The 20,214-nt window shown below is 39.3% G+C and overlaps 1 long non-coding RNA gene across 1 annotated transcript; it reads left to right on the plus strand.

Moving 5' to 3' along the window:
• The first annotated feature begins 16,230 nt into the window (after window positions 1–16,230).
• LOC110798406 (uncharacterized) lies at window positions 16,231–19,104 on the plus strand. Its single transcript, XR_008921078.1, has 4 exons — window positions 16,231–16,928; window positions 17,872–17,938; window positions 18,355–18,414; window positions 18,668–19,104. It is a non-coding gene; the product is annotated as an uncharacterized lncRNA (long non-coding RNA).
• Window positions 19,105–20,214: the final 1,110 nt, after the last annotated feature.

Consider the following 20,214-nt stretch of genomic DNA (forward strand, 5'->3'; position numbering starts at 1 on the left):
GGGTCAAGTTGTACTGTACTTGAAAGATGAAGCTGATTTATGGTTGAGAGAAAATGGAGCTAGACTTAGCGCTGTTGAGGGATTCAATTGAGATTCGTTTGTTACTGCCCTAAGGAAAAAGTTTTATCCTCCTTTTATGAGAAAGCAAAAGGCACAAGAATTCATAAACCTTAGGATGAAAGTATGACCATTGCCGATTACTATAGCAAACTTATAATATCGTCAAGGTTTGCACCTGAGATTGTAGCCACAGAGGAGCTAAAGGCTCTGAGGTTTAAGCAAGGTTTGACTGAGGAGATCCAATTAGGATTAGGTAAGGAAACCTTTACATCTTTGGATACTGCTCATATTTATGGTTTGCTGTCTAGAAGGGACAAGAAAAATATTGTTGTTAGGGAGAAAAGAAAAGATTAAAATGTTGGGGAAAATCAAGGGAAACCAGGGTTTAACCAATCCGGAAATTGGAGTTCGAAGCCTATAGGGTCGCAGAATAACCTAGGGAACCACAATAAGTCTTCCAATGAGAACAACAACCATAATAAGGCACCGGGTAAACTATTCTTGATGAGTCGAAATGAAGCCGAACATTCTGCAGGCGTAGTTCATGTTACTTTTCCTATTAACTTTGTGCTAGTTGAAACGTTGTTTGATTTGGGAGTAACTCATTCTTTTGTTTTGTCATCTGTCATTAAGAGTATGAAGTTAGTAGATTTTGAATGATTGATTTACCTGTTATTATGCCTACTGGTGTAACCATAAGGTGTATATTATGGAAGAACTTGCCTTTGAAGATAAAAGATTGCGTTTTCCCTTCTGATTTGATAAAAGTTTAATCTGAGGGACCTGGATGTAATTCTGGGGATGGACTGGCTAAGTTTGTACAAGGCTAAGGTAGACTGTGAAATTCAGAAAGTAAGTTTAAGGAACCCTATTGAAAGGTTGAGCTCATGTAGATGTTTTGAGAAGTCCAAGAACCTTAGTTATTTCTGTAATGCAAGTGAGGAAATCGATGAATAGAGAGTGTGAACGATTTTTCTATAGTGTGTTAGAGGTGAGTAAAGAGGTTGGAGTTAAATTCGAGGATGTTGCCATTGTGAGTGGATTCATTGATGTGTTTCCGAGTGAAATTGCAAGTATGTTACCAGCTAGAGAATTTGAGTTCACTATAGAGTTAAATCCTGAAACGACACCTATAAATGATCTAATTAGGACACAATTGCAAGAGTTGTTTCGTTAAGGAGTATGTTAGGCCTAGTGCGTCACCGTGAGGAGCTCCTGTGTCGTTTATTAAGGAGAAAGATAAGAGTATGGAATTGTGCATCGAATTTAGGGAACTAAAAACCATCAAGAACAAGTACCCTTTGCCTAGGATAGATGACATGTTGGATTAATTGAATTGGGCGAGTGTGTTCTCGAAAACTGATTTGTGTTTGAAGTACCACCAATTTAGAATAGCTGATAAGGGCCTAAGACCTCATTAGGATTCGTATTGTCATTGTGGGTTTAGAATAATGTCTTTTAGGTTAACCAATGCACCTGCATTAATTATGGAGTTGATGAATGAGATTTTCTACGAATTCCGAATTAAGTTCGTTATTATGTTATTGATGATATCCTGATTTATTTAAGGAACGAGAAAGAGCATGACAAACACTTGAGGATTATTTGGAGACGCTTAGAAATAATCTAGTTTTATTAAATGAAGTATACAAATCTTGAAGTTATGTGTGTATAAGTGACACCGACGGAAAAGTGAAGGATTGAATTGATTGAAAACTACGTTACGTAAAGGAATAAACTTAAGAGAAGATTTGAGTGGTCCAGGATTGTTTGAAATCAATTGTTGTCTTGAAAAGAGGAATGTATGAATTGGTGAAAGTGCTAAGAGTTAAGCCCAAGTGTTATACATCCATGAAAGGCGTAATGAGGTTCACTAGAAAGGGAAAGCTGAGTATAAGGAGTTTCTGTAGATCCTACTAAGAATCAAGCTGTGAGTGAGTGACCTACTCCAAAGGAACGTGTCTGATATCTGAAGTTTCCTAGGCCTAACTGACTATTATAGGGGGGTTTGTGAAAGACTTTTAGAACAAAGAAAAAACCAATGACCATTTTGATGAAAAAGGAATCGAAATTCGAGTGGAGTGAGAAATGTGAGAAAGCTTTCTAGAATTTAAAAGAGCGTTTGACCTCCGCACCTGTCGTCGCGACAATTGAAACCTCATGAAATCAATTACCCTACCCATGACCTAGAGTCAGCTGTTATTGTGTTCACTTTGAACGATTTGGAGACATTATTTTTATGGGGCAACATTTGAGATCCTTACCAACCATAAAAGTCTGAAACTTTGGCAAAAAGGTCTAGTGAATCTTGGGGACGACATTGAAAATGAGTACTGCTTTCCACCCTGCGATCGATGGACAAACTGAGATTACTAACGGAAAATATGTTGAGAGACTGTGTTATTGACTTGAAAAGTAATTGGGAAGACCATCTAGATTCGATTGAATTTCTTGCAACAATAGTAACTATGTGAGCTTTAAGATAGCACCTATTGAGGCATTGTGTGAAAAGAAGTGTAGAAATCCAAAGTTATTCCCTGAGATGAGTTAAGAGGGCGTAACTCGTTTTCTTTAAGGGGGGTAGAATGCGATAGAAATTCGCGCTTTTTACCTATTTTTATGGTATTTTTATGCTTATTTTAGCAAATTATGCACGTTGATGCAAGTAATTAGATTCTCTGCATAAGAAAAGCGTGTTCATGAGTAACACAAACAACTTTAAGTTGGCAAAAGAGTGCACATGAGTGGCACAAGTACTTCTTTAGTATGAATAAGTTGAAAACTTTTGAAAAAGGTGTGAATTTCCGTGTCAAGTTTCGGGACGAAACTTCTTTTAAGAGGGGTAGATTGTAATCCCCCGTAAATTTATAAATATTATTAATATATTTTAACGTATAGTTAATTATATTTAAATGGAATTTACGAATTTTAGAAATAAATATGGAATTAACGAACATTTATTTTTATACGTTTCAAAGATTTCAACGATTTATGAAATTAAAATAATTTTAGAATTTGATGTTGAAAAGAATTTGAATTACGAAAACACGTTCGAAATTGGTAAACAATCCTAGTTGGTTTTGGATTCAAACATTAAAGCTAAATCCTAATTCTAGGCCCAATTGGGTAAAGCCCAATATTATAAACCCAAAACTCTTTACTCCTCTTTCAATATTACGTAAAAACACAAAAAAAAAGAAACAACTAGCCTTCTCCTTCACTTTCACGTGAACAAGGAACCATCAAACCCTCACAAACCTTGGTGATTTCTCCCTCACGCTGCTGTCCACGCCGCCGCCACCACCGTCGGCGCTCCTCCACCGTCGTTCCGCCGTCGCGCTGCACGGTAAATCCTCTCTTCTCTCTTCATTCTTCTTCTTCCCTCCTTCGGGTTTTCCTTTTATTTTGATTAGTTCCTTTCCCTTGCCTTACTTGGTTGTTTCCATTAACTTGAACCAGCCACAACAACCCCCTTGCTACCCTTGTTGCGCCGCCGCGCCCTCCGACGACATTAGCCGGCGAGCTCTCTCTCCCTTCTCCTTCGAGCAAGCACACCCTCCTTTGTTTCGTTCTGCTGCACACGGGCACACACAACCACCGCTGCACGGCCGCCGCAACCACCAGCAGTGTTGCCCAGTCGCGCTGCGCCACCGTCCCGCCTGCTGCCGCCGGCCAGCAACTCCTCTGTCCTCTTTATTGGTTATTTCTTGAACCCTAAGTTAATAAATTAAATGTTTTAATTATACGTTATTATTTTAATTTATGTTTTGATTGAATTAAGTATGTTTTTTATGATTTATGATGAATTTCAGATTTCATGTTTTGCAATAATTAAATTATTAATTTTCAGATTATACAATTTGATTGAAATAATGGTTTTAATTATTAAAGTATGAATTTTAAGGTTTTAATAGTTTTAAAATCATGATAGAAGGGTTATAAATTATTAAAATTATTATTTTTATGTTCTAAGCATGATAATTTGGTTTTGGGAAAGCTTTAAACGATTTCATATTGCTGAAAATTTAAAATACGATGATTGCAAAAAGTTTTCAACGAATTTCAACCACTAGTTCAATAATTATGATGCTAGGAAAGCAAATGTTCAAGTTTTGATATTTAGGAAAGTTCTAAATATGTTTAGGATGCATTTAGAATGCTTTATTGTGGTTGTCAATGATTAGAAATTGATTGAGATTACTTGTTGGATTGTTTAGGCGGAGAATTCTCTTTAGGAGACTTTTGAAAGTGTTAAAGTGGCCTATCAGTTTGTTTACACAAGGTACGTACATACCTGTGTGCTTGGAATGTGTGCTAATTGTTGAAACCATGTTGAATTGTTGATGAACTTGGTTATGTTGATATCGTTGATGAATTTAGTCAGGTTGAATATTGCATGTTTAATACTGTTGGTTAGACATATTGAACCTATATTGCATTTTGAGGATTATAGCATGTTAGTATGGATGATTGATACAAACATGTTTGATTGGGAACACTAGATTACTTTGTATATAATTCAGATCAGTGGATTGTTGTTCCCCTTTAGCTTTTCACTACTTTATGAGGGCCGAGGACCTCATTTAGTAAGTTGAAACCTTATACCCATATACAGGGTTGATCAGTATTAAAGGAAGGATTGGAGTTAATTGGAATGAGTCTTGTTTGATGCCTTTGTGATCACTTACTTAATTCCAAGATAAAAACAATTGTAAATAAATGTGGATTGTATGCCTTATGTGATTGTTGAGTCATAACAGAGTGTCAATTTGTAAATCATGTAAAGTGAAACTGAGTAGCAATAGCTTTAGACTGTGCACGTCTAAAGTGACGGACAAACATGAGTTGGGGTTCATGGTGGTAGCCCATGGCCTTTAATTCAGACCGGATTGATCACCGTGTCCTATTTTTATTCAAACGTTCCTCGATATCGCAGGTCACTGAGGTTACGGAGTCGCGCCCGTACCTCGTCTTCCTTAGTGAAGCCTCTAGCTAGAAAACTCGGTCCATTATCTATTTCAACTAAAATAATATTATTGTTATTAAAGTCCAGTCTAGCCTAGTCTAGTTAAGTATGGTCGTCAAATTATCATGTTTTGTCTGCCCTTATTTATGTTCATTAGTATCATGTTAGGGTTGTTCGTTAATAGTATCATGTTAGGATTATTATTGTTTTAGTATGTAGTACTCAGCTTTGCTGATTACGTGCTTTGTTTGTGTGTGTGTTGATCATGGCTATGCCTTATTGATCCTATGATGACCCATCTTTGGTGAGCAGTCTCTAAGGATCAATAAGCGTTGCCCATCTACAGGTTTGAAGATGATGCATCATTGGGATCGGGATTAGAGAGCTTGTAGTTATATTTGCCTTATTAAGTGATTTGGTTTGTTAACTTAAATTTGGAATTTGTTGTACTATTCGTATTTCCTTATTTCAGTTAATTGGTTTTGGAACTAATATGTAATAAGATTATTTATGAACCTAAAAGTTAGTTTTATGTTTTCCGCTGCAAAATTCTGAATAAGCCGTACGTTTTCACACGGGCGATAATACTTTGATAATTCCCTACAGTTATATTTAAAAAGGGTTATTTTAGAAAAGGGGAATTGTCGGGGTGTTACAAGCATGAGATGAACTCTATTGAACAGCTTACTACTCAGCTAACTGCCCTACATCACAAGCTGGATAATATGCAAAACGCATCTTCCCAAGCCAGCCAACAAGCTAGTGTCGCCGCAATGAGTGCTCAGTTGGCCAATGTCTGTAAAAGTTGTGGGATGCAAGGTCATTATGCACCGGAATGTAGGAGCTCTATTGAACAATGCAATGCATTCCAGGCCTACAAGCAGAACAATCCGTACTCCTACTCATACAATGAGGGGTATAAAAACAACCCCCTATTATCATATATGAAGGAAATAATGTCCTTGGTCCAAGTATGCATTCAATGTTGCCGGAAACAATGGTCCAAGTATGCATTCAAGTAGGCAAGAAATGAATACTCCGGAAACGATGATATTGCCGGAAACGGAAATATGGATCGTATCGGAAATATAAATATTATCCAAGTCGTAGATGTTGCCGGAAACGGAAACATGGTACGTATCGGAAAATATTATCAGAAATGGAAATATTGCCGGAATCGGAAATATTGCCGGAAACAGAAATATTGTCAGAATCGGAAATATTATCGGAATCGGAAAATAATTCCGGAAACGGAAATATTAAATATTTGTTCGAAACGGAAATTGATTCCGGAATCGGAAATATTAAATATTGTTCGTATCGGAAATGAATTCCGGAACCGGGAATTTAATCGGAAGCGTATCGTACGAATAAACATCGGACGAGATTGCTAGACGCAAGGCCTAGCACGAAGCTAGGCCCAACGCCTAGCAAAGCCCGCGCGCGACCAAAGCAAGCAAAGCCCAAACGCGAGAGCAAGGCCAGCAGGCGCGCGCCCCTCGTGGGCTGCGAGCACTTGCTGGGCCTGGGCTCAGCGCGCGCGCGCGCATGGCGCCCCTCGTGGGCTGCTGCGCCTGCATGTGTGTTTGTGCTTGCGTACGAAACCTTGATCGGTTAGGATTCGTATAAAATTGATTTCCTAAGTCTACTAGATAAATTAAGTGATTGAATTTTAGATTAATTCAGATTCACTAAATCGTTTCCTAGTAGGATTCTAATATCCGATACCCATGCCCTATAAATAGGTGATCAATGCTCACAATTTATATCGAGTATTTCAAGTATTTAAAGTGATTTTTGAGAGCAAAAATTCAGTCATACAATTGCCTATATGTGCCGAAAATTCTAAGTACCTTAAGGGCGATCCTAGTTGGTCAAGCTTAAGGCGGATCCGGACGTGCTGTGGACTATCTACGGAGGGACGACACTTGGAGTCCTAAAGACTTGTTCTTGTTCGGTTCGGGCGCAGCTAGGGAAGGCACGCAACAAAGTGTATGCATCTAAACTATGCTAAATGCTTATGTGTAAATAATATGCTTTCCTGGCTTTATGGTTTTTCCGCATGATTTATGAATTGTAATATGTATCATAACCTAACAGTGGTATCACGAGCCTCTTATTATTTTCATAATCTAAATTGCATGAACATGGTTAAATATTACAAATTTGCAAGAATTAAAAGGGGTGATTAATTTTCGTAATTGTTAATTAATTGCAAATTTCGTTTATTTAATTATACGTACGCAGTTTTTCGGCAGTTTCTTCGTTACTCATCCAAATCGAGTGATTTTTGTGTCAATTCCGCATGTAAAAGGCATTCTAAAATTTTCGGAGGTTTTAGTTTTTCGAATGCAAAATTTCGTAAATTTAAGATGTTAAATTAAATATTTGCGATTCTTGTTGATAAATCTTGAATTTTTTATTGACCTATTGTATATGTTTAACAAGTTTGAATGCCTAGCCTTGTTAATTATGCAATCTAATTTGTAATTATGATTAATTTGTTGAAAACTGGAATAATTTAGAATTAATTTGATTTTCATAATTAGTTATAATTTAATTAGATACCTATGATTAAAAACCACCATAAAAATTGTAAATTTATGTTAAATTTTAAATTTTTATGACCTAGACTTGAATCCATGTTAATCGGAAATCAATTGAATAATAAATTTTCGATTTTTTTGCCCTAAAATTATGAAATTAATATTATTTATTAATTTGTCATTAATTTTGAATATAAATTTTAAATTTTTATGCGATTCGCTCATATAACTTGCACGCACAAAGCAATGGACGCTACGTGTTACCCTTAAGGGGTGTTGTATAGTGCGGGCATGTGACGACGAGCAAGGGAGCTCGTCGCCCATGCGGTACGAATGCAATGAGCAAGGCCATGGTGCACGAGCACAAGGCAGCAGCCCTGCCTTGTGTCGTGGGCTGTGTGCGATGGGCGAATGGGCGAGGGCGAGAGCAAGGCACGAGCAGTCGCGTGTGGGCAGCAAGCGAGCTGCGCAACAGCGCGCACTGCCTCGCGCAAGCGTGCGGAGCCTCGCGCGCAGCGAGCGCAAGCTCGCGTGCCACGAGTGCTACGCCCCAGCATCGATCGCTCGCGCGCAGCGAGCGCTATTGTGCGTGCGACAAGCGCTGCGCCCAGCGATGGCGTGCAGCATGCTTGTTGCGACGTGCGACGAGCGCTGCGCCCAGCGATGGCAAGCAGCTTGCTTGTTGCGACGTGCGACGAGCGCTGCGCCCAGCGATGGGCTGCGGCAGCATGCTCGTGCGTCGAGCGCTGGCGCGCGCAGCGAGCACCAGCTCGCGTGATGCCTTGCGATGGTGAGCAGCAGCGATGCGACGCAGCGCATGGGCTGCGCGCACATGGCCAGCGATGGCTGTGTGCGTGTGGCCCATGGGCGTGCGATGCGTGGGATTGTTGCGTTGCGATTAGATCGTTTTGAAATTTTTAATTTGAAATTTTCAGTTTACGTTATTTTAATTAATTTTAAAATTGATAATTTAAATTATTTTCTTGGATTTTAATTTTGAATATTGTAATTATAATAAATTTTATTTAGTCTAATTATTTTACTAAAATTAAAATCATGAATTAATTTAAATACGACTGAAATTAAATTAAACTTTTGGATTCAATTATAAATTTATATGAGCTTTAAATTTTAATTAAATTTGTATGTTTCCGGTTAGACTAGAAATACATTTTTATGTTTAAAATTAGTAAAGCATATGAATTTATTGGTTTAAGTGGGAGCCCCTTTTAGTCATAAACTCTTGATTAGGTCTACAAATCCTTAAGGTTAAAACAACTTGATTAGAATTAATAAGGACTGAATAATTTGTAGATTATTGGTGCCCTTGATTAATTGCTGCAAATGTTTATGTGATGCATAATGTGTTTTACTAACCAGCTATGTGGGCCATTCATGATAATGAATGGGTGAATGGTATATATTGTATATGTACTGTTTTGCAGGTTATGAAGTGACTAGTATGGCCCAAATAGGATAGAAAATATGGTCTGCGTACCATTAATTTGAATGTAATTGGTCTAAAGTACCAAAGTTGTTTTTCAATTCAAATATGGTATGCATACCATAAAATAGTTGTAATTAGTTTTAATTATAGCTTATTCTATTTGAAGAAAATGGTGCCTCCCACGGAGATTTTCAAGACAGACTTTGAAGTTAAAGCTTCAAGATGAAGTCGGGCCATACTAGATCACATTTATCTTATGCATGTTTTAAGTTATTTATTGCTTTTAAATATGTCTTAAAATGCATGAGATCAAAAGCCTGATTATGTTGCATGATTAAGGATTTTAGTTCACTTAAAATCTAACCAACATAGTAAGAGCCTTAAGTTCCAAACTTAAAAAAATTGAGTTAAAAGGTGCCATGCCAAAATATACACTTGCTTGGATATCCTTTACATCAATCTAGTAATAGTTTTCGCTCAGCGAGGTGTTACTTATTGGTCCTAAAGGGGCAAGGTACACAAATAATTGTGAGTACATGTTAGTTTTGGTGAAACTCAACGATATAAGTAAGGAGTCCTTTTATGTCGTGGAAAAATCGATAGGTTTACCTAATAAGTTCTTAGACGTACCTATTGACAGGCTAAATCGCACTCCTATCAAAGATAAACCTAACGTTCACCAACTAAAAATATAGCAAGGGAAGCAAGGATCGTATCCACAGGGAAACAATGTTCTTTCTACTATTAATCGGCAATTCTAGACTATTGGGAAACAAGAATATAGGTTGATTTGTATAATGAAACTAGGATGATAATAAAATAGGGAAAAATCAGATATTAAAAGGTCTAGGGCACAGGTTCACCGATGAACAACATTCCAGGATGACAACAATCGATAATAATCAATAAAACAGTTAATTAGACTAGCATGCTCTCTCGAATCGATACTAATCATAGACTTAGAATTAACGGGCTCTCGCTACGTATTAATCCCAATTCTACCTATTGAAACAAGCCTAAACATCAAATTGCATCTCTCGAATCTTAATTTGATATTGCGAAACTAATACAATCAAACCTGCGCAAATCTAATTGCAAAGTAGATAAGGGCAATCAATAGGAATTAACAGCTAAACCAACAATCAACAACAATTAATCATCCTTTCACATTCGTTCATGGATTCCCAAAACCCTAGAAAATCAACTACTCACACATATTAACAATAAGCAAAGCAATTGGCATGATTGAAAACATAATTAAAGCTTAAACAAAGAATTGAAATAAGGAATAATACCTAATTGAAGAACAATGGCAAATGAAAGCTTCGATTTTTTTGATTGAAAATAAACTAAGTGTTTAGAACAAATTAGAGAGAGAAAATTAAACTTAGAAAAATAAACTAAGGGTTTAGTGCTGGAAAATAAGATGTTTCCTAAAAATAAAAGGGCTAGTATTTATAGTTTGCCCAAAATACAAGCCAAAAACCGGAAAGAAAAAACGCGAAAAAGCATAAGGGGTTGGCGTCGCCCGATCGGGCGGCTCTTCGCCCGATCGGGCGAATCACTCGATAGTCGGCCCGATCGGGCCAAAATCCGCCCGATCGGGCGGATTGCGAAATCTCCACAAAGCCTCCAGATTGACCGCCCGATCCGCATCGGGCGAGCTGCGCCCGATCGGGCGCGCGTTGATGAACTTGGCTTGCTTATACTTCCGCCCGATGGTTGCATTTCGCCCTCAGCTTCCAGGGCGATTTGCAATCTTCAATGTATCTCGCCCGTATCACCAAGTCTAACTCCCGGAGCTCAACCATAAGCATCTAAGGCTCCCGAAAGTCGACGATGGAGGTCCCGAACTTCTCGGACTCATATAGTGGCCTTGATCAACAATGAAACGGGTCTAAAACGACCCATTTCTCATAATCAAACCTGAAACTCAAGGCACACTCAATAACACACATTAGTACTAGAAACGGCTTCTAAGAGCACGTTTGATACATAAAAGTACTAAGGGACGGGGGTAAAAACTCTATATAAAACGCATATATCAAACTCCCCCAAGCTAGATCTTTGCTTGCCCCTAAGCAAAGAAATCATCGATGAATACATGAATCAACTTCACCCCAAACACATCTTAAAACAATGGATACGATTCAAGGCAAAATCCAACAAGCATGCATCAATGTCAACCAATCAAATTCATTCAACCGCCAATCCACCTCAACAATCGTCACGCAAAGCGAACCACAAGTGTACAATGGAATTCAAGACTAGTGCTCACACACTCGTCACTCATTTATGTGGCGGATAAAAATTGTACCCGTTCGCTCCCCTCCCAACATATATGTGTACAATGCCCTCCCAAACTCACAACACTCGTGTGTCTAGAAAAACATGCACTCAACCTAGTAGTCGACTCGGAATGTGTCATGTCATAACTTGCATTGATAAACAACTACTTTCACATTAATATGACTCTATGCACAAAGGTCGGAAGGTCTTCAAAGCTTGTAATGATAGGCTTAGGTAGAGGTGCGGTAAATTTGGGTATAATGTGAGCTTTAAAGCCTTGGCTTTGGGGAGCATAAATCCTAAAAAAAACCGTGATCAATCAACATAATGACCATAATCTCCCACTTAACACATGACAAAACAACAAATAGCCAACACCATACTTTCTTGCATTTTTTTCACAATTGTAACCAATCACTCATAAGGATATGAATTTGCAGAACTTGATTGAAACAACACTTTGAACTTTTTATGAGAGTAATAGATTTTTCTCTTTCTTTTCCTTTTCAATCTCTCTTTTTTTCTTTCTTTTTAGAAACCTTCACATTTGTTTTGTTCATTCATCTCTTTTCATTTTCAACTCATTTTCAACAACAAACATGATAAGACGAACTCCTTTTTCGATACCTACTTTGTGCTCAAAATGTAGCACATTACAACTCCCTCACCTCACTACTATTAGCTCCCCCAAGCTAGGTTTGGGACTAGTAACCAATGGGGTTTTTCATGGGCTTGTAATATGGCTAGTCACCGAATAAAAGGGCACAAGCAACAACATGGGTAGAAAAGGAGGGGACAAATGTATCTAATTTCATCTGAAGGCTACCTAAATAGAAAAATGCCTTCGTCCTCCACAATGTGCATGTATATGAGTCATAAAACACTACTAATAGTTGCAAATCAATACTCAAAATCAATGACACACCAGGAAGCTATCACACATCCTAACCAAATCAACTAGTCAAGCACCAAGTCCACAAATAGTTGGTCAGAGTTGACTCATGTTAAGGCATCAAAGCAATCGAATATCAAATCATGGCTAACACATCCACATTGCTCGTCATCAAATACCAAGAATCAAAACAATTTTCAATCAAAGGGGCACAGGGAAGCATGATATTGTATTCATCGGAACGTATTTTTGTATTTTTGTATTTTTTTTTTTTTTCTTTTTCAAAGCAATAAACTAATTTAGAAAGCATTAAACATACCAAAATAAACACACCAAAATAAAGAAATGCGAAAATAAAAGAAAGACATACCTACAATGTACAAGTAGTGTGAAACCCCCCCCCCCCAAACCAAATCAGACAATGTCCTCATTGGCTCAAGGGTATCGAACCTCATCATCAACATCAGCATCACTGATGGCCTTGGCCATCATCACCATCATCATCACCATCATCTCTGCCACCATGCCCACTAGGACCCGCTCTCCACCCTCCGTACTGGGTGGGTGTGAAGGTGCCCATAGAACCCGGAGCTCCATATCCCTCCGCGGGATAGGTAAACCAGGTAGGGTGCTCGTAATCTGGGGCAATATAGCCCTGCCTGGCATACTGATCATAAAATGGGAACATGATCCTCTGGTGATCAGCTCAAACTCCCGGAACCCGAGCTCAAGTCTGCTCAACCTCTCATCAATGGACCCCTGATCCTCATGAACTACCGGGCCACTCTGGGGCCTCCCCGTGTCTCGACGCCCCCTCCTGAAGTAGGTGCGAGGCTCTGGCTGGTACTGATGGGGCTCTGGCTGAGGGTCAGGCTGAGGCTGGGGGTTAGGCTGAGGCTCTCGCTCAAATCCAACAAATAGATAATGAGCCTGACCGGGTCTGAAACTAGTGCGGCCCTGAGGGTCAGGCAAGGTGAAAAGCCTGTTTCCCTCGAACATCCAGTACATGGCTCCCGGCCTAAATAACCCGTGCTCCCCCTGCAGCCTACGGAGTCCAGCAAAATAAGCCAAATCAAGCAAGTTGCTACCCAGAACTGGGATCTGGTTAGCCTCAGTAAAATTGGCCGTGGCCATGGCTATGTGGGTGATCAACCCACCAATGGTAATCTTGGTAGTATGTGTGGAGGTGGCTATGGAGTAAAATTGAGAGGCCATGTGATGTGCAAGGTTCATTTTGTAGCTCTCCTCTCCTTCGGAAACGTAGCCACCTAGGATCTCTAGCTCCGTACTTCTAATGTTCTGGGTCTCATCCCTACCAAAGATAGTAAATCCTAGGAACCTGTAAAAGACAATGGGTACCGGGTGTTGAATCTTGGAAGCATGCAAATGTTGCATACTCCCGGGATTATCATTGCCCGTAAGCTTTCCCCACATGGTACAGTTATTGTGAGTCTCCTTGGGTTTCCTACTATATGTGGTAGACAATCCAAAAATCCTACCAAAATCAGATAAGCTCATGGTGTAGGTTCGGTTCATGACACGAAATTGAACCGATGACACGGTTCGATAACCATCCCTACGAATATTAAAACTACTCAAAAATTCTAGAGTCAACCGCCTAAATGTGAGACGGAGCATACCATACATGCTACTCATACCAACACCAACAAAAACACGTTTTACATCACGCTCAATTCCCATTTCATGCAATGATTTTTGACATATAAAGCGAGTAGGGATTACCTCCCTCAATTTGAGGTGCATGAATCGTGCTCGTTGCTCCTCCGTAATAAAGATGACATCCGGAAAATCCGTGTCGGGCTCGAATTGCGGTGGTGGAGGTGGTGGTGTCGGTTCCCGAGCTCGGCTTGTGGAAGCCTCATGTTGATTTCTTGGTACCCTCGTGCATTTTCTTTGTGGTCTATTTGCCATGGTTGAAAAATCTGAATTTTTTTTTTTTTTTTTTTTTGAGTTTTTGGTTTTTTTTTTTTTTTTTTTTTTTTTTGGGTGAATTTGGGGATTTTGTGGGGATGAGTGAAAACTTAAATCGATTAGGTGTAGGTTGTAGAGGATGATGAGGGGATGATTTTGATGAAAATTTTGTTGAATTTGGTGGAGAATTGAGGGAGATATGGTGGTTGGAAGTTTTTTAGAGGTTGGGGTTTAATGGAGGAAGAGAGAGAGAGTTAGGTTGAAGATGAAGAAGAAGTGAAGAAAGAAAGAAGAAACCGTGTACTTGTCGCTGAAATCGCATCTCGCCCGATAGGGCGACATTCCGCCCGATCGGGCGATTTGCGATCCTTTTCTTCTGATCCGTACGCGCCCGATCGGGCGCAGCTCGCCCGATCCGGATCGGGCGATTTGCGATTGCCTCTTTTCTTGACTTTTTTCTGCCCAGAATTCCTCCTTGACTTTTCCACGAATTTTCCTCAACCGCCCGATCGGGCAAAATAATTTCGCCCGATCGGGCATTCCACTCGCTAGACCGCCCGATCGGGCAATATAAAATCGCCCGATCGAGCATTCCACTCGCCAGTCCGCTCGATCGGGCACGCTGCGCCCGATCGGGCAGAAATAAGCTTTATGTTCCGTGCGCGCCCGATCGGGCGCAGCTCGCCCGATCCGGATCGGGCGATTTGCAGCGTGCTTGGCCTTGAGCTTAATTTCACTTTCTCGAACTTGGGGCTTTAGGCCTGCACATTAAGAAACACCCAAACAGCGTAATGCCCTCTTCTCGCCTCACTAACACCAAAAACAATACTTAAACACACGTAGGTAATAGAAATACTTAAACACACGTAGGTAATGGAAAATACTAACTAAACACACAAAAATTAGAATCAACAATCAAGCTTATACTACTAAGGCAATAAATGGATAATGAAATACTCATCCCCTATGAGATTGATGTAATGTCCCCATTACACAATCTCCGTTTATGCGCAGACAATGGACATGAAAGGGATGAGAGCCACGACAGCTCATCGAATGGGGGCACCAAAGATGGTGCCACCTGGTGTCACATCGATTACCTTGGATGAGCTGTGTGGTGCGGGAAGTGACATATCACGACCCCGATCGTGAATACGATGTCCACCGTTTACAGAACTTTCGGCCCCTTGGATCTTGGCATCATCAATCCGTCCCTTCTTTCGAACCCATGCCGAAGAGTGTATACTCCGATCACCTCCACCTGCAAGACAATTTGAAACATGTGCTTTTTCCGAGGAGTTATTAGAGTTAGTATGAGTCAATTCGGTATTAAAATAATCATTAGAAATATTGAGTCCAAAACATGACTCCTCTACCATAGGGTTCTTAGCAACATGGGTTAAATTGAAAGTAACTTTATCATCTCCCACATTTAGGGTCAGCTTGCCATTCTTGACATCTATGATTGCCCCCGCAGTGTGTAGGAAAGGCCGACCTAAAATAATAGGAATTTGCCTATCCTCTTCCATGTCTAAAACAACAAAATCAACAGGAATAAAGAATTTACCTACTCTAACAGGCACATCTTCTAAGACACCTAGGGGGTAATTTACAGATCTATCGGCCATTTGCAGAGTTATGTTGGTAACTTTTAAATCACCCATGTTCAACTTAGTACATACAGACAGGGGCATGACACTAACACTGGCACCTAAATCACATAGGGCTTTGTCAATAAAAAGGTTGCCAATATTACACGGGATAGAGAAACTCCCGGGGTCCTTCAACTTGGGTGGAGACTTATTTTGTAGTAAGGCACTGCACTCCTCAGTAAATGCAACAGTCTCCACCTCACTAAATGCTCTCTTCCTAGTCAAGATGTCTTTCATGTATTTAGCATATGCAGGTACTTGAGTAATTAATTCAGTGAAAGGGACTGTTACCTGCAGATTCTTTACCACTTCTAAGAACTTACCGAACTGCTTGTCTACACTAGTGGAAAAGTATTCATTTGCATCGCTGAATTTGCGTCGCACTTATAAATTCGTGACGCAATTGAAAAATTTTAATCTAAAAATTTGACATTGCGTCGCAGTTTTATAAATCTGCGACGCAAATGATTGTTCCATGCATCATTGAGTCATTTGCATCGCAGATTTATAAAACTGCGACGCAAAGAATTTAAATTTGGGTCGCAGATTTATAAATGTGCGACGCACGACGCAATGGCCCTTTTTTTTTATTAATTAATAATATCCACTTTCCAGAACACCAACCATCTTCTCTTTCTCTCTCATCTTCCTCTTCACGAAACCCTCTTCATTCTCCGCCTCTTCTCTTTCTCTCTCATCTTCCTCTTTCCAGAACACCAACCATCATTCCCTTCATTCGAAATCTCCTCTCTATCAACACCTCTCTATCTTTCCTTCATTCGAAATCTTCTCTAACCATCCTAACTCTAATTCGAAAAATAAAACCCTACCGATGTGGATTCCGACGGAAGCTGTTTGTTCTCGGCGGTGGAGAAGGCGGCGATATGGGGGTTGAGTGAAGGAGAGTGTGGTGGGGCCAAGGAGATGAGGAGGAGAACGGTCAAGAGATTTGAAGAGGGTTTTAGATCGGCGGAAAATGAGGAGAGAGAAAAGGTGGAAATAGTGATCAGGAATTTGTATACACCAGATCCACAAATTGGTTGGGGGATTCATATTGTTCAAGAACTTAAATGTTGGCGTTGAAGTCTGATCGTCGGATCTTAGATGACGCCATTCTTGAGCTCCTCAATCTTGGCATGCTTAGGTAAAATCTATTTTCTGTCTCCTTTTTATTTTGTTTATTTATTTTTTTATTAATTGATTATTTGTTATTCTGGATCTGCTAATTTCATTTCAAAATTGTAATAATTGGATTTTCTGTCTGATTGTTTGACTTGGATGCTCGTATTTTATTGATTTTATCGTATTTTTCTGGGTTTTCTTTGTTTGGTTGACAGATAAGAGAGGTATTTGTTTGTTGATTTAAGTAAACTGTTATATATGTAGAAGTACTTCGTATGTGTGTGTATTTGTTATATGTGTTGGGGTTTCATTTAGAATTGATCGAACTTTGGTAATTAATTTACTGGTTGTGTTGATTATTTTTTTAGCATGATCTTGGCTTTAAAATGCTTGTCACTGTTTGCATTCGAGTAAGTTTGAGGGCTTATATATTGTTAGTAAATCAAGTAAAAACTTTACTCGAAAGAGCAGTGTAACTGATGTTTGAAATTGTAAGGGTAATTATCTGATCATGTATTAGGTGGCCTAGTTTGGGTTTGAGGGACTGATTTTTGTGGTAATCAACTCTGGTTTCATAGGCCTAATTCGTTATAGTAAATAGATTAGTATAATCTAATGAAAGTTTGTGTGCTCTATTTTATGTGTTTGGATTCTGAACTTATAGCCAACTATCTGATTGAATCCGTTCCCTTGGACCAGCCATGACAAAATTATTGGTTAACTATGTTTGCTTTCAGTTAACACTAATTAAATATAGAAGTTGAATAATAACAAATGACAACCTCTTGCTAAACTTGAATAATAACGGAAAGAAGAGACCTAGATATTATTGATCATATCATATTTTGTTATTTAAGTAATTGCAAGGCCTAATAAGGATATATAGTTGTCAATAATTTTTATTTTTATTTCATATTGTAATTTGTTTGATTTTGGTCTGACAATGGAGTTTTTTTATGTAACAGGCGAATATGCCGGAGAAATTGAACCAGTGTAAGCTTGATGCTCGCCGTGAACAATGCCTTTCGCAAGGTCCTGCATTCATTTTCTTTTCTTTTTTTGATTTTTACAGTTCTGTATTTTTCTTGCATAAATTAAATTGGAATCTTGCATCCACTAATTATCTAGAGCTTGCTCTCTTTTTTTCATTCACAATGAATTTCCTGGGCCCTTTGATTGTATTGGCATATCTTTCCTTTTATATATTGTGACTGTCAGGAAGACGTAGGATAACCTTGGTTATTATGGGTGCTTCATATGTAACCATATCTAACTTGGATGTTGGATAACCTTTATTTTTGGTTGTTTCTGGTTGGTAGTCTTTGTGATGATCAGTTGGGAAGTGTATATATGCCTGCTTGCTATGGTTGTTTTATTATTAATGAAACTTCCAAGTGTCCTGAGGTTTGTGATGATCAGTTGGGAAGTTGTTTATTCTAATGAAACAGAGAGCAGGTTGCGTAGGTTGTACTATGGCTATCATGAAGAATGTTTTAAGGTGTCTTTCGGTGAGTTTCTATTGCTTCAACTGTTGTAGGAGCTTACAACTCCAATGTAATACGGGCGAAGTTTATTAAAAGTTTGTAAACTAGAATTATGAGTTTGTACAGCAGATAAGTATTGTGGTTTGCGTGGGTTTATTTTCTTCAGTTTTTCCATCGCCTTGATGAATTTTGCAGGCACAAACAATTTTTTGAGCTTGCTGAAACTCTTGGACATTTGTTTTCATGAACTCTTATGTTCATCTGGTTCTTTTTGTAGGATCTTTTACCTGTTTGCTGTTGCTTTTCTGCTGATCTACCAGTCACTTTTCCATCTATTTCACCACCTTAGCTGCAATTTTCTTCGATGGAGGTTGTAGGAGTTGAAATTCTCTCTCTGACAGAACTATTAGCCATTTCTTGGACTGGATTTGGCTGTTGATGAAATGACTCTGCATCATATTGTAGGATTGCATTAAGTGCTTCTTGTACTAACTTTATGGCTGCAGTCTGTTGCAGTCCAAGTTTCTCTGTCTTTGCAACTTGGTCATCAACTTCCTAGAGATTGTTGTTGTTTTTACTCAGCTCCATATTCAAGTTACTCATCTCATGGCTATTGTTTCCATCTCCACTTTCTTTTTCATCTGCTTGAATGATATCTTGGGCCTCATTCGTTTATGGTTCACTTAAACTTTTATGTTAAAAGTGTAGTTAGGTTATCAACATGTTGGGTGATCTATGGTGAATTTGCCTTTTATTGGGTTGTAACTAAAATATTAAAAAACGAATTTTTTTTTTAAAAAAAAAAGTCATTTGCAACGCACATTTAGCTAATGTGCGTGGCAAATGACTTTTTTTTTTTCGCCTAAAAGTCATTTGCGTCGCACATTTAGCTAATGTGCGTTGCAAATGACTTTTCAGGCATGGTGCTGAAAAGTCATTTGCAACGCACATTTGCTAAATGTGCGTTGCAAATGACTTTTCAGGCATGGTGCTGAAAAGTCATTTGCAACGCACATTTGCTAAATGTGCGACGCAAATAAGGTTCATTTGCGTCGCACAAATGTGCGACGCAAATGACTTTTAGTCATTTGCGTCGAGAGCTTTTGCCACGCACGATGTGCGACGCAAATGTGCTTAAAAGTGCGATGCAAATGACCCTTTTTCCACTAGTGCTAGCTTGTTCTTTAGCTGACGATGAGGGAAGGGAAGTTTGATATGTGGAACTTGTATCTCAACTTTCTTCTCAACCCCTGTGTCAGCTTCCTTATCCTTGACCACCTTCTCACTTTCTCTTGGCACAACACCACTAACGGATACTTCAACCCCTTCCTCTATAGTCATAGGTGGCCCATCATACTCATATCCACTTCGCAAAGTGACAGCATTTACAGACTCTCTGGTCACAGGCTGTGAGGGGAGTTGACCTTTGGGTCTCTCTGCAAGAGCGGTAGCCATTTGTGCCAACTGTTTATCCATGATCTTGTTATGAGTAGTGAGGGCATCGATTTTGGCATCCTTTTCGCTCAGAGATCTCTGCAATTCCAACATCATATTCCTCATCTCTACAAGCATGGGATCAGGTTGTGTGGGTTGAGGTTGTGGTGGTAAGCCAGGTGATCCACTAGGTTGCGAGTTGTAGTTACTCCGCGGTTGGTAGGGTTGTTGTGGTGGTGGAGGGTGTTGAATCTGGTGGGGGTTCTGAACATTAGTACTCCTATATGATAATAGGGGGTTGTTTTTATACCCCTCATTGTATGAGTTGGAATACGGATTGTTCTGCTTGTAGGATTGGAATGCATTGCATTGTTCGATGGAGCTCCGGCA

This window comes from Spinacia oleracea, chromosome 5 (genome assembly GCF_020520425.1).
Source record: "Spinacia oleracea cultivar Varoflay chromosome 5, BTI_SOV_V1, whole genome shotgun sequence".
Lineage (NCBI taxonomy): Eukaryota > Viridiplantae > Streptophyta > Magnoliopsida > Caryophyllales > Amaranthaceae > Spinacia > Spinacia oleracea.